This window comes from Lolium perenne, chromosome 2 (assembly GCF_019359855.2).
Source record: "Lolium perenne isolate Kyuss_39 chromosome 2, Kyuss_2.0, whole genome shotgun sequence".
Classification (NCBI taxonomy): Eukaryota; Viridiplantae; Streptophyta; class Magnoliopsida; order Poales; family Poaceae; genus Lolium; species Lolium perenne.
The window spans coordinates 211,867,967-211,877,175 of NC_067245.2; positions in this window are offsets into that span (position 1 = coordinate 211,867,967).

The following is a 9,209-nucleotide window of genomic DNA, read 5'->3' on the forward strand; positions in this document are numbered from 1 at the left end:
GCTGGTTGTGTTTTCAGAAAAGAACTCCAGGCACGCTGAAGAATTATTGGCTAAAATAGGCCGGAATTATGATGATTGGAATACGCTTTGAACCAACTCCAACGCCAATAGTGAAGAAGAGGGGTTTAATTAAATTGAATGATGAAGATATGAGGGAAGCCAAGAAGTCTCTCAAGGAGAAAGGTATTAAATCTGAAGATGTGAAGAATCTACCTCCTATAGAAGATATATGTGAGATAATTCCCCCTTCATCCATGATTGAGGTAAACTCCCTTCAACGCTTTACTAGGGAAGATATTCCGTATTCGAAACCTCCTGCACAATGCTTAGATGAGTTTGATAATTATATTGTTAAGCAAGAAAATTTTAATATGAGGGTAGAGAATCATTTAATGGAAAATTCTCAAGCTATTAGTGAATTGCATGGTATTGTGGAGAGAACCTCCAATGATGTTAAGATGCTTGTTAAACATTTTCAAATGATTCAAACTCAAATTGATCAACTCACTAAAGTGCAAAATGACTTGTTAGGGAATAATTCTAAAGAGAAACATGCTTATGAAGTAACAACTAGAGGTGGTGTCTCTACCCAGGATCCTCTATATCCTGAAGGGCATCCCAAAAGAATTGAACAAGATTCTCAACGCATTGAACCTAGTGCTCATTCTAGGAAGAAAAAGAAGAAGAAACATAAAAATGTTGTAGAATCCTCTGAACCTCGCTAATGATCCTAATAGTATTTCTATTTCTGATGCTGAAACCGAAAGTGGTAATGAACATGATAATGATAAAGATAATGATAAGAATGATACTCCCGATAAAGAAGAGGTCAAGAAGAACCCGAGAAGCATGCTAAAAATAAAAAGTATACTAAAGAAGACTTTATTGCTGAGAAACATGGTAATGAAAGAGAACCTTGGGTGCAAAAGCAAATGCCTTTTCCTGCTAAGAAACTAAAATCAAAGGAAGAAGAACACTATAATAAATTTTGCGAATGGATGAAACCTTTATTCTTGCAAATCCCTTTGACTGATGCCATTAAATTGCCTCCTTATTCAAAGTATATGAAAGATATTGTTACTAACAAAAGGAAAATCCCCAATGAGGAAATTTCCACTATGCTTGCTAATTACTCTTTCAATGGCAAAATTCCAAAGAAGTTGGGTGACCCAGGTATACCTACTATTCCTTGTTCTATTAAGAATAATTATGTTAAAACTGCTCTATGTGACTTGGGAGCCGGTGTTAGTGTTATGCCTTTTTCTCTTTATAAGAGACTTTACCTAGATAAGTTGATACCTACTGATATATCTTTGCAAATGGCTGATAAATCTACTGCTATTCCTGTTGGTATATGTGAGAATGTTCCTGTTCAAGTTACTACTAACTGCTTGATATTAACTGATTTTGTTGTGTTGGAAATGCCTGAAGATGATAATATGTCTATTATTCTTGGGAGACCTTTTCTTAACACCGCAGGGGCTGTTATTGATTGCAATAAAGGAAAGGTTACTTTCAATGTTGATGATAGGGAGCATACCGTTTATTTTCCCAAGAGGATTGAGAAGGCATGTGGAGTTAATACTATTTCTAATGTGAGAACTATCAAAGTGGGAACTATTGATTGTCCTATATATGAGCCTAAGGAAGAATATCACACTCTCGTGATTGGATCCATATCAATACAATTCAAGGTAACATGATTGATTTGAGGTTTATTTCTTCTTATGCTATGAAAAAGTTATTTGGTGACAAGACTTGATCAACCTTGTTAACGGATACTTTTTATATGCATGGAGAGGGTAAACAACATCTCTTTCTTCCTCCACTTGCTCTAGTTGCTGTAGCACTTTTAATTTGCAAAGTTCTTGAGTTATTCGAAGATTTCAAAATTTTTCCTGGCCAGTAATAATAAACTTAATACCCAGAAAATATGCATTTTTCAAAGTTTTCAAAAATTCGCGAAAATTATACCGTTGGTCCTATTTTTCGACGAGGCACCTGGGAGTACCAGAGGATGACCTGTGGGGCACCAGAGGGCGCCACACCACTGGCCGGCGCGGTCAAGGAGGTGGCCACGCCACCATGTGGTGTGGGACCCCCTCTGCCCCACTTTGTCATCTCTTTCGCCCAGAACAGTCTCTCTCCCGAAAAAACTCGTACCAAGTTCCTCTCACTCGCGTTTTTGCTCCAGAACTCCAGATTTTTCGATCTCTTTGCTCAGCCCAGATTTCTGTCTGAAATTTGGCACATTTGCTCTTCGGTATGTGACTCCTCCACCCATCCAAGTAGAATTTCATTTGGTTGAGTATATCTTGAATATTTTGCTGCTGTAGGTAACATGTTTAGTGAGTTTGCATGCTTGTTCTAAGTGCTAGAAACTAGTTTTGATGCATGATTAGTACTCTAGCAAGTTCCTATGGTAGTTTCCCCCAATTATTTGTCACCAAATCAAATTTCTATATTGGTTGTTGAAATTTCAGAAAATGGAGTGGAATAGATATCACTTGAACCAGCAAGAATTGGAAGTCCAACAAGTTATGATGGTCAATCGTGAAGAGGGAGTATACCCCTCTTACTACCCATGTGCGGATTTCATGAGAAGCGCAGGGATATTTGAAGATGTTCAAACTCTAATTTCTCATGCAGGGCTGAGTGACTTTGTTGAAGGAGAGCCAAGACAATATGTAAAATTAACTATGGCTTTTGTGCAGGACTTCAAGTTTAATTGGTCGCAATCTAACCCCACGGTCCAGTATAAAATTTACAATAAAACTGTCAACTTGCCATTTAGTGCTTTTTGTGCAGCGATTAGAGTACCGCAATGGGGATCATGTGAGAAGATAAAGGGATCGCCGCAAGAACTCTCGGATCTCTACAAGATGATTTGCGATGGAAGGAGTTTCTCAGGTGAAAGTGGTAAAATCACTAGTATTCAGCTCCCGGCTATCCGCTACTTTGCCTATTTTATTACCAAGTGCGTTCTAGCTAAAAGGATTGGTGGTAAACTTTCTATCCCGGATTTAGCTTTTCTAGCTGCAGCACTGCAAAATAATAGGTCTTATAATTTGGGGGCATTAATAGCTTATAGACTTGCTACTAACCGTGAGAAAGGTGGAATTTGTGGAGGTCTCATCGCCTCCCGTTTACTAGCTTTTCATGATGTAGAACCTCATCATTTTGATATTCCGTTCCCCATAGAAAAACTTGATATAGCCTCTATGATTAAACATGAATTTGTTTCAGATTCCTCCAACTTGGGTAACCTGTATTATAAGATGATATTTTATAAGAAAGTTTGGAGAATAACTAAGAAAACTGAGAAACTAGTAAGATTGCTCACTGCTGTTTTGTCTAACCTTGATTCCAGGGGAGATTGGTCGGTTACAGAAGGTGCACTGGATGCACACATAGAGAGAGGAGGTCAACATGCAAGAGACGACATGGAGGTCGAGGAGCACCTCGACTCATCATCCGATGCAGCAAGTTCCTCGCATCAACACGGTGGATATGCGGAGCCTCCACGCTTTTCTTCTCTTGCAGGAGCTTTATTATGACTACTCCATGGACTACCCACCGGCAAGAAACAATGACCCTCGTTGGGGTTGAACTCCACTTAGGCCAAAAGCCTAAGCTTGGGGGGAGGTATACCGGCATCACTCATTCTTTGCATATTATGATTGCTGGATACTTGCACATACTTGTTTTGTTCATTTGAGTGGTTTTCTAATGAGAGGAAGATGATATTTGGGGAAGTGCTGCCTGAAAACAGATTCTGGAACGTTACTGTAAAAATCGTCAAAAATAGCCAGAACGTCATTTTAAGCTGCAAATTTTTGTGCAGGTTCCCCAGGTTGTTATCTAACTTTCATTAGTTGAACACTTTTCGATCTGAGCAACGTAAGATTTTTGTAAAAATCGATTTCTGTACTGCTGTCAGGTTTTGGCAGATTTCTGTCATCCTGCTTTTCTGTGTTTCTTTTAGTTCGCTATTTCTTGTTTTTGTTTTGTTTCCTTCCCAAAACACAAAAAGACCAAAAATATTTCTGTTGTTTCTCTTCACCATTTGTTTGCTTTGGTTTCTTGCATTTGTTTCACTTTATTTGCTATTGCTAGTTTGCTATAAGAAAACCCAAAAAGATTTTGCTTTGTTTGTTTGTTTCCTCTTGTTCTTATTTGCAAATTGAAAACACCAAAAATATTTGCTGTTCTTCTTTGGTTTGTAAAGTTCTTTTTGAGTTCAATGGTCTTCGGTGGCTGGAGCGTGGTTTTCATTTCATATTATCCAAGCTGCACAAGTGAAAAGGCAATAATGACGATCTACGACAATCTGATTGTGGTGAGAGGCTGGTATGAACTCTATTTGTTTTCATTTTTGTACATATACTCATCCCTGTGAGCATGCTTAGTTGGTTCATGTGAGGTATATGTTATTTGAGAAAGTCTAGTAGTTCATGATCTCTCATGTTTAGCTTCAATTTATTAATATGAGTAGCATGTCATGTATGTTTGTCTCGCATTGTTTTATTCATAAGTAAGTATGGCATTGTGGTATCCTCCTCTGAATAATTCATTTATATCGACTTGGCACATGCTCACGCATGCATATGACTGAACAAAAAGTCAATTAAGCCTCGATGATCTATATTGCTTCAGAGTTCTTGTATCACTTTTATGCCTCCGTTAATTTATTTTGCCGCAAGCATGATTATGACAGTTACTGCTCTCTTGATTTGTCGTTCCCTAGTCTTTTGCTAGCCTTCACTTGTACTGAGCGGGAACGCTGCTCGTGCTTCCAAACACATGAAAACCAAGTTATTCCAGAGTGTCCACCATAAATACCTATGCATGGCATTTCAAACCATTCCAAGTAAATTCTCATGCGCTACCTTTAAAACCTTCAAAATGCTTCTCAATTTGTGTTTATGTTTCATAGCTCATGAGGAAGTATGTGGTGTTTAGCTTTCAACCTTGTCATTTACTTTTGACGGACTCTCATATGGACTAGTGGCACATCCGCTTATCTAATAATTTTGCAAAAAGAGCTGGCATTGGGATTCCCAGTCCCGAATTAATTAACTTAAATAGACACTCCTCCATGGTTTGTGATTGTTGGACGGCACCCGAAGGATTCGGTTAGCCATGGCTTGTGTAAGCAAAGGTTGGGGGGAGTGTCATCATCATAGTAAAACTAAAATAAAAAGGCACTCCTTCATGGTATGAGATTGTTGGCAGGCACCCGAGGATTCGGTTAGCCATGGTTTGTGAAAGAAAGGTTGGAAGGAGTGCCAAATAAATATGCAATAATTCATGGGAGCCGCTCTTGAAAGTCCGGTTGGCGAGGTAGTTAGTGTACCCATTACCATTCGTTGACAACAACAAACACCTCTCAAAATAATTTTACTCCTGTCTTTATAAAAATAAAAAGCTCTAGCGCATGTTAATCCCTGCTTCCCTCTGCGAAGGGTCAATCTTTTACTTTTATGTTGTGTCTCCATTATTTCTTTGAGCACTATCTTGAGAGCACAACTGTCATTCTTAGTATAATATGCTTGTCTCAAAATATGATTGATTGTGGTATAACTTTGATGCATTTATCTTTTGACAATCACTACTTCTAGTCTTTCTATGAACTCCAGAGGTGCCCGGGCATTTATGTTTTGCCAACCAAATACAGCAAGCGAGATACCACTTTATCATGCTCTCTTATGAACATTACAATTCTGCTTATATACATGATTCATGATGCTTATTATTAATTGTTGGTGCTTCTCCATGATTGACATAGCTGTTAGATAATCTTATTTGCATGTATCTCATTATGAATCGCTTAAGTATTAGCCATACCATGAGAATATATACATCATATGAGCAAATGTGTTCGTGAAAGTTCTTTTATCGCTCAGTTGTTAATCGAATTGCTTGAGGACAAGCAATAAGCTAAGCTTGGGGGAGTTGATACGTCCAAAACGTATCTACTTTCCCGAACACTTTTGCTATTGTTTTGCCTCTAATTTGTGTATTTTGGATGCAACTAACACGGACTAACGCTGTTTTCACAGAATCGCTCTGGTGTCTCGTTTTTGTGCAGAAATCCAACTTTCGGGAAAAACCTCGGAATTTATGCAGAAGGCCCTATTTTCCCAGGAAACTAACGGAGCCAGAAGGGCAATTGAAGTGGAGGCCCGAGGGCCCCACACCATGGGGCGGCGCGGCCCAGGGGGGGCCCGCGCGGCCCGGTGGTGTGGCCCCTCGGCCGGCCTCCGACGCCCTCTTTCGGACTACTTATTCGCCTCGACCTAAAAACACCAGAAGAGAAGTCGAAGTCGCCGAAACCCTCCGTAACGCCGCCACATCGCGAAACTCCGTCGCGGGAGCCGAAGTCTCCGTTACGGCACTCCGCCGGGACGGGGAATTGGAGGAGATCATTGCCGCCATCACCGCCATCACCTCTACATCAACCAGCCATGTTTCCCCCATCCATGTGTGAGTAATTCCCCCGCTGTAGGCCGAAGGGGATGGTAGGGATTGGATGAGATTGGTCATGTAATAGCATAAGATTGTTAGGGCATAGTGCCTAGTGTCCGTTATTGGTACTTTGATGATATTGTTGCAACTTGTTATGCTTAATGCTTGTCACTAGGGCCCGAGTGCCATGATCTCAGATCTGAACATGTTATTGTTTCATGAAGATAATCATTGTTTATGGTCTTATCTATAAGTTGTATACACATGTCGCTGTCCGGAACCGATGGCCCCGAAGTGACAGAAATCGGGACAACCGGAGGGAATGGTAGCGATGTGAGGATCACATGTGTTCACGGAGTGTTAATGCTTTGCTCCGGTACTCTATTAAAAGGAGTACCTTAATATCCAGTAGTTTCCCTTGAGGCCCGGCTGCCACCGGCTGGTAGGACAAAAGATGTTGTGCAAGTTTCTCATTGCGAGCACGCACGACTATATATGGAACACATGCCTATTGATTGCTTTGTACTTGGACACCGTTTTATTATTATCTGCAAATGCCCTGCTATGATTGTTACATGAGTTTCTCTCATCCATGCAACGCCCGTCATCCGTCCCCGTGCCTACAGTATTTTAATCCTGCTGTTTACTATAATCACTACTCTTTGTCTCATACTCTGCCTTTGTTATTTCACTACTGCTATCGCTATAAAACTGTTACTACTGATAAACTCTTGCGAGCAAGTCTGTTTCCAGGTGCAACTGAATTGACAACTCCGTTGTTAAGGCTTCCAAGTGTTCTTTGTCTCCCCTTGTGTCGAATCAATAAATTGGGTTTTACTTCCCTCGAAGACTGTTGCGATCCCCTATACTTGTGGGTCATCACCCATCTAGAGTAGTCAAGTTTTATTTCATTAGCACTAGCTCTAAATCATGAGGGGTGCTATCTTTTTTTGCTTGAGTAATACTAACTTTACTACTCTAGTAAACCTCTTTTCTTTGACCAAAGTTAACTATAAAAGAAATCTCTTAAGAAAACAAGTAAAACTTGTAATGTATAAACTTGGGGTAGGCTTATGTAAGAAAAGATAAGATTCATGGTGCCTTGCCCCAAAGGGCTTTGCACTTTGCAAGAATATTAGCTTGCCTTGGTAGTTCTCAAAATGCTCCTCCTCCTCCTCTTGGTAGCAACCTTCTTCTTCGGTGTACTCTCCGGTGCTAGCGTCTAAATTTGAATACGAGTATGATTACTCACTAATTCAATGGCTATTCCATGTATCACATATAAACACACAAACTATTCTATGCACACAAATAATCTAATTAGGGTGCATGGGTGGTGTTGCTTGAGGAGATTTTATTTCTTTTTATTTATTATGTAAATGATAGTTTCCATAGGATTCTTGAGAAATAATTTCCTCTCATTGAAATCTTCTTAAGATTTAATTTCTCAAACAATCATATATGAACTTATGTTGACTTAAGTCAAATGTTCATCATCATCATTTTGAGAAAATGATTTAAATGAGGTAGACCACCTCATAGCATTTAATAATACTACATAGGATTTAAATCTCTAAGTAATTCATATAAGAGAGTTTGGGCCAGGGGTCCAAACATCCCATGAATTCATGTGAGACAAAGTTTAAATGCAGTATAAGACTTCATATGAATTACTGAATAGTTTTGGACAATATCAACTAGTTAAACTAGCCATATTATCCATTAATTAAACTAGGGCATGATCATGCAAAGTGACCACACCATTTTATTGCATAAACAATTAGTGTAAGTCAAATGTGAGCTATTAGAGTTGGAATTAACTTAATATCTATTTTGGTTGATTTTTAATAATTGTTTGAATAGGGAAAAGTCCCTGCCTTCTTCTTTTTATCAATTTAATTCTACAACTAATCTGGTCATGGGACTAGTGGCATTGTGTAGATATTTTTCTTAGCTTTCCAACAACATAAAATTCATTGAATTTGGTTAAGCCAATTTGAATCTATGGATTTTCAAAGTTTGGGCAGTATTGAATTTGTTTGGAATTGTTTAAATCGAATTTGAATTAAACAGGCCGGCGGGAAAACTAACTGGGCCTAAAGATTTAAAACGGCCCAAGGCCAGCCCACCACGCGTCTGTGCCCGCGTGGGCTGCCTGACAGAAGGGGGCCACCCGTCAGCGAGTCTTAAAACCCGAAGCGGTATGGATCACTCTGGCGCGTTGGATTAGAACACGGATCAACGGCTCAGGTTCATCTTCTCGCCGGCGAGAGAGAGAGTTCGCCGGCGGCTCAGGTAGGGGGTCGGAGGGCTTACGGCGGCTCCAGCTAGGGTTGGCAGTATGCTTGACGAAGTTGTGGACGACGGCGATTCTCCTGGTACAGGTGGCGTCGCCTGAGGTGGTCGGGATCGCCGGCGATTGCTGCAGGGCTTCCGCGGCGGTGATCGCCCGATTGAGCTTGCTCCGGCGACGATCGAGTGAGCTAAGTGGTTGAGGAGAGGCAGTGAAGAGTGGGGAGTGAGGTGGTGTGCTCCGTTGCTTCCAGGGAACTCCCTATTTATAGAATCGAGTGAGGGTTGCGGGGCAGTGAGGTGGTCGACATGCTCGCGGCGTCTCTGGCGAGCGGTCGAGCTAGGCGAGGGTGCGGCAGTGTTCTACAGTTCCTGGCGAAGCTAACGGTGGCGACAGCTTGGTTGGGCGGCGGCTAAATTGGTCGCATTGCTTCCATGTCTGCCGCGGC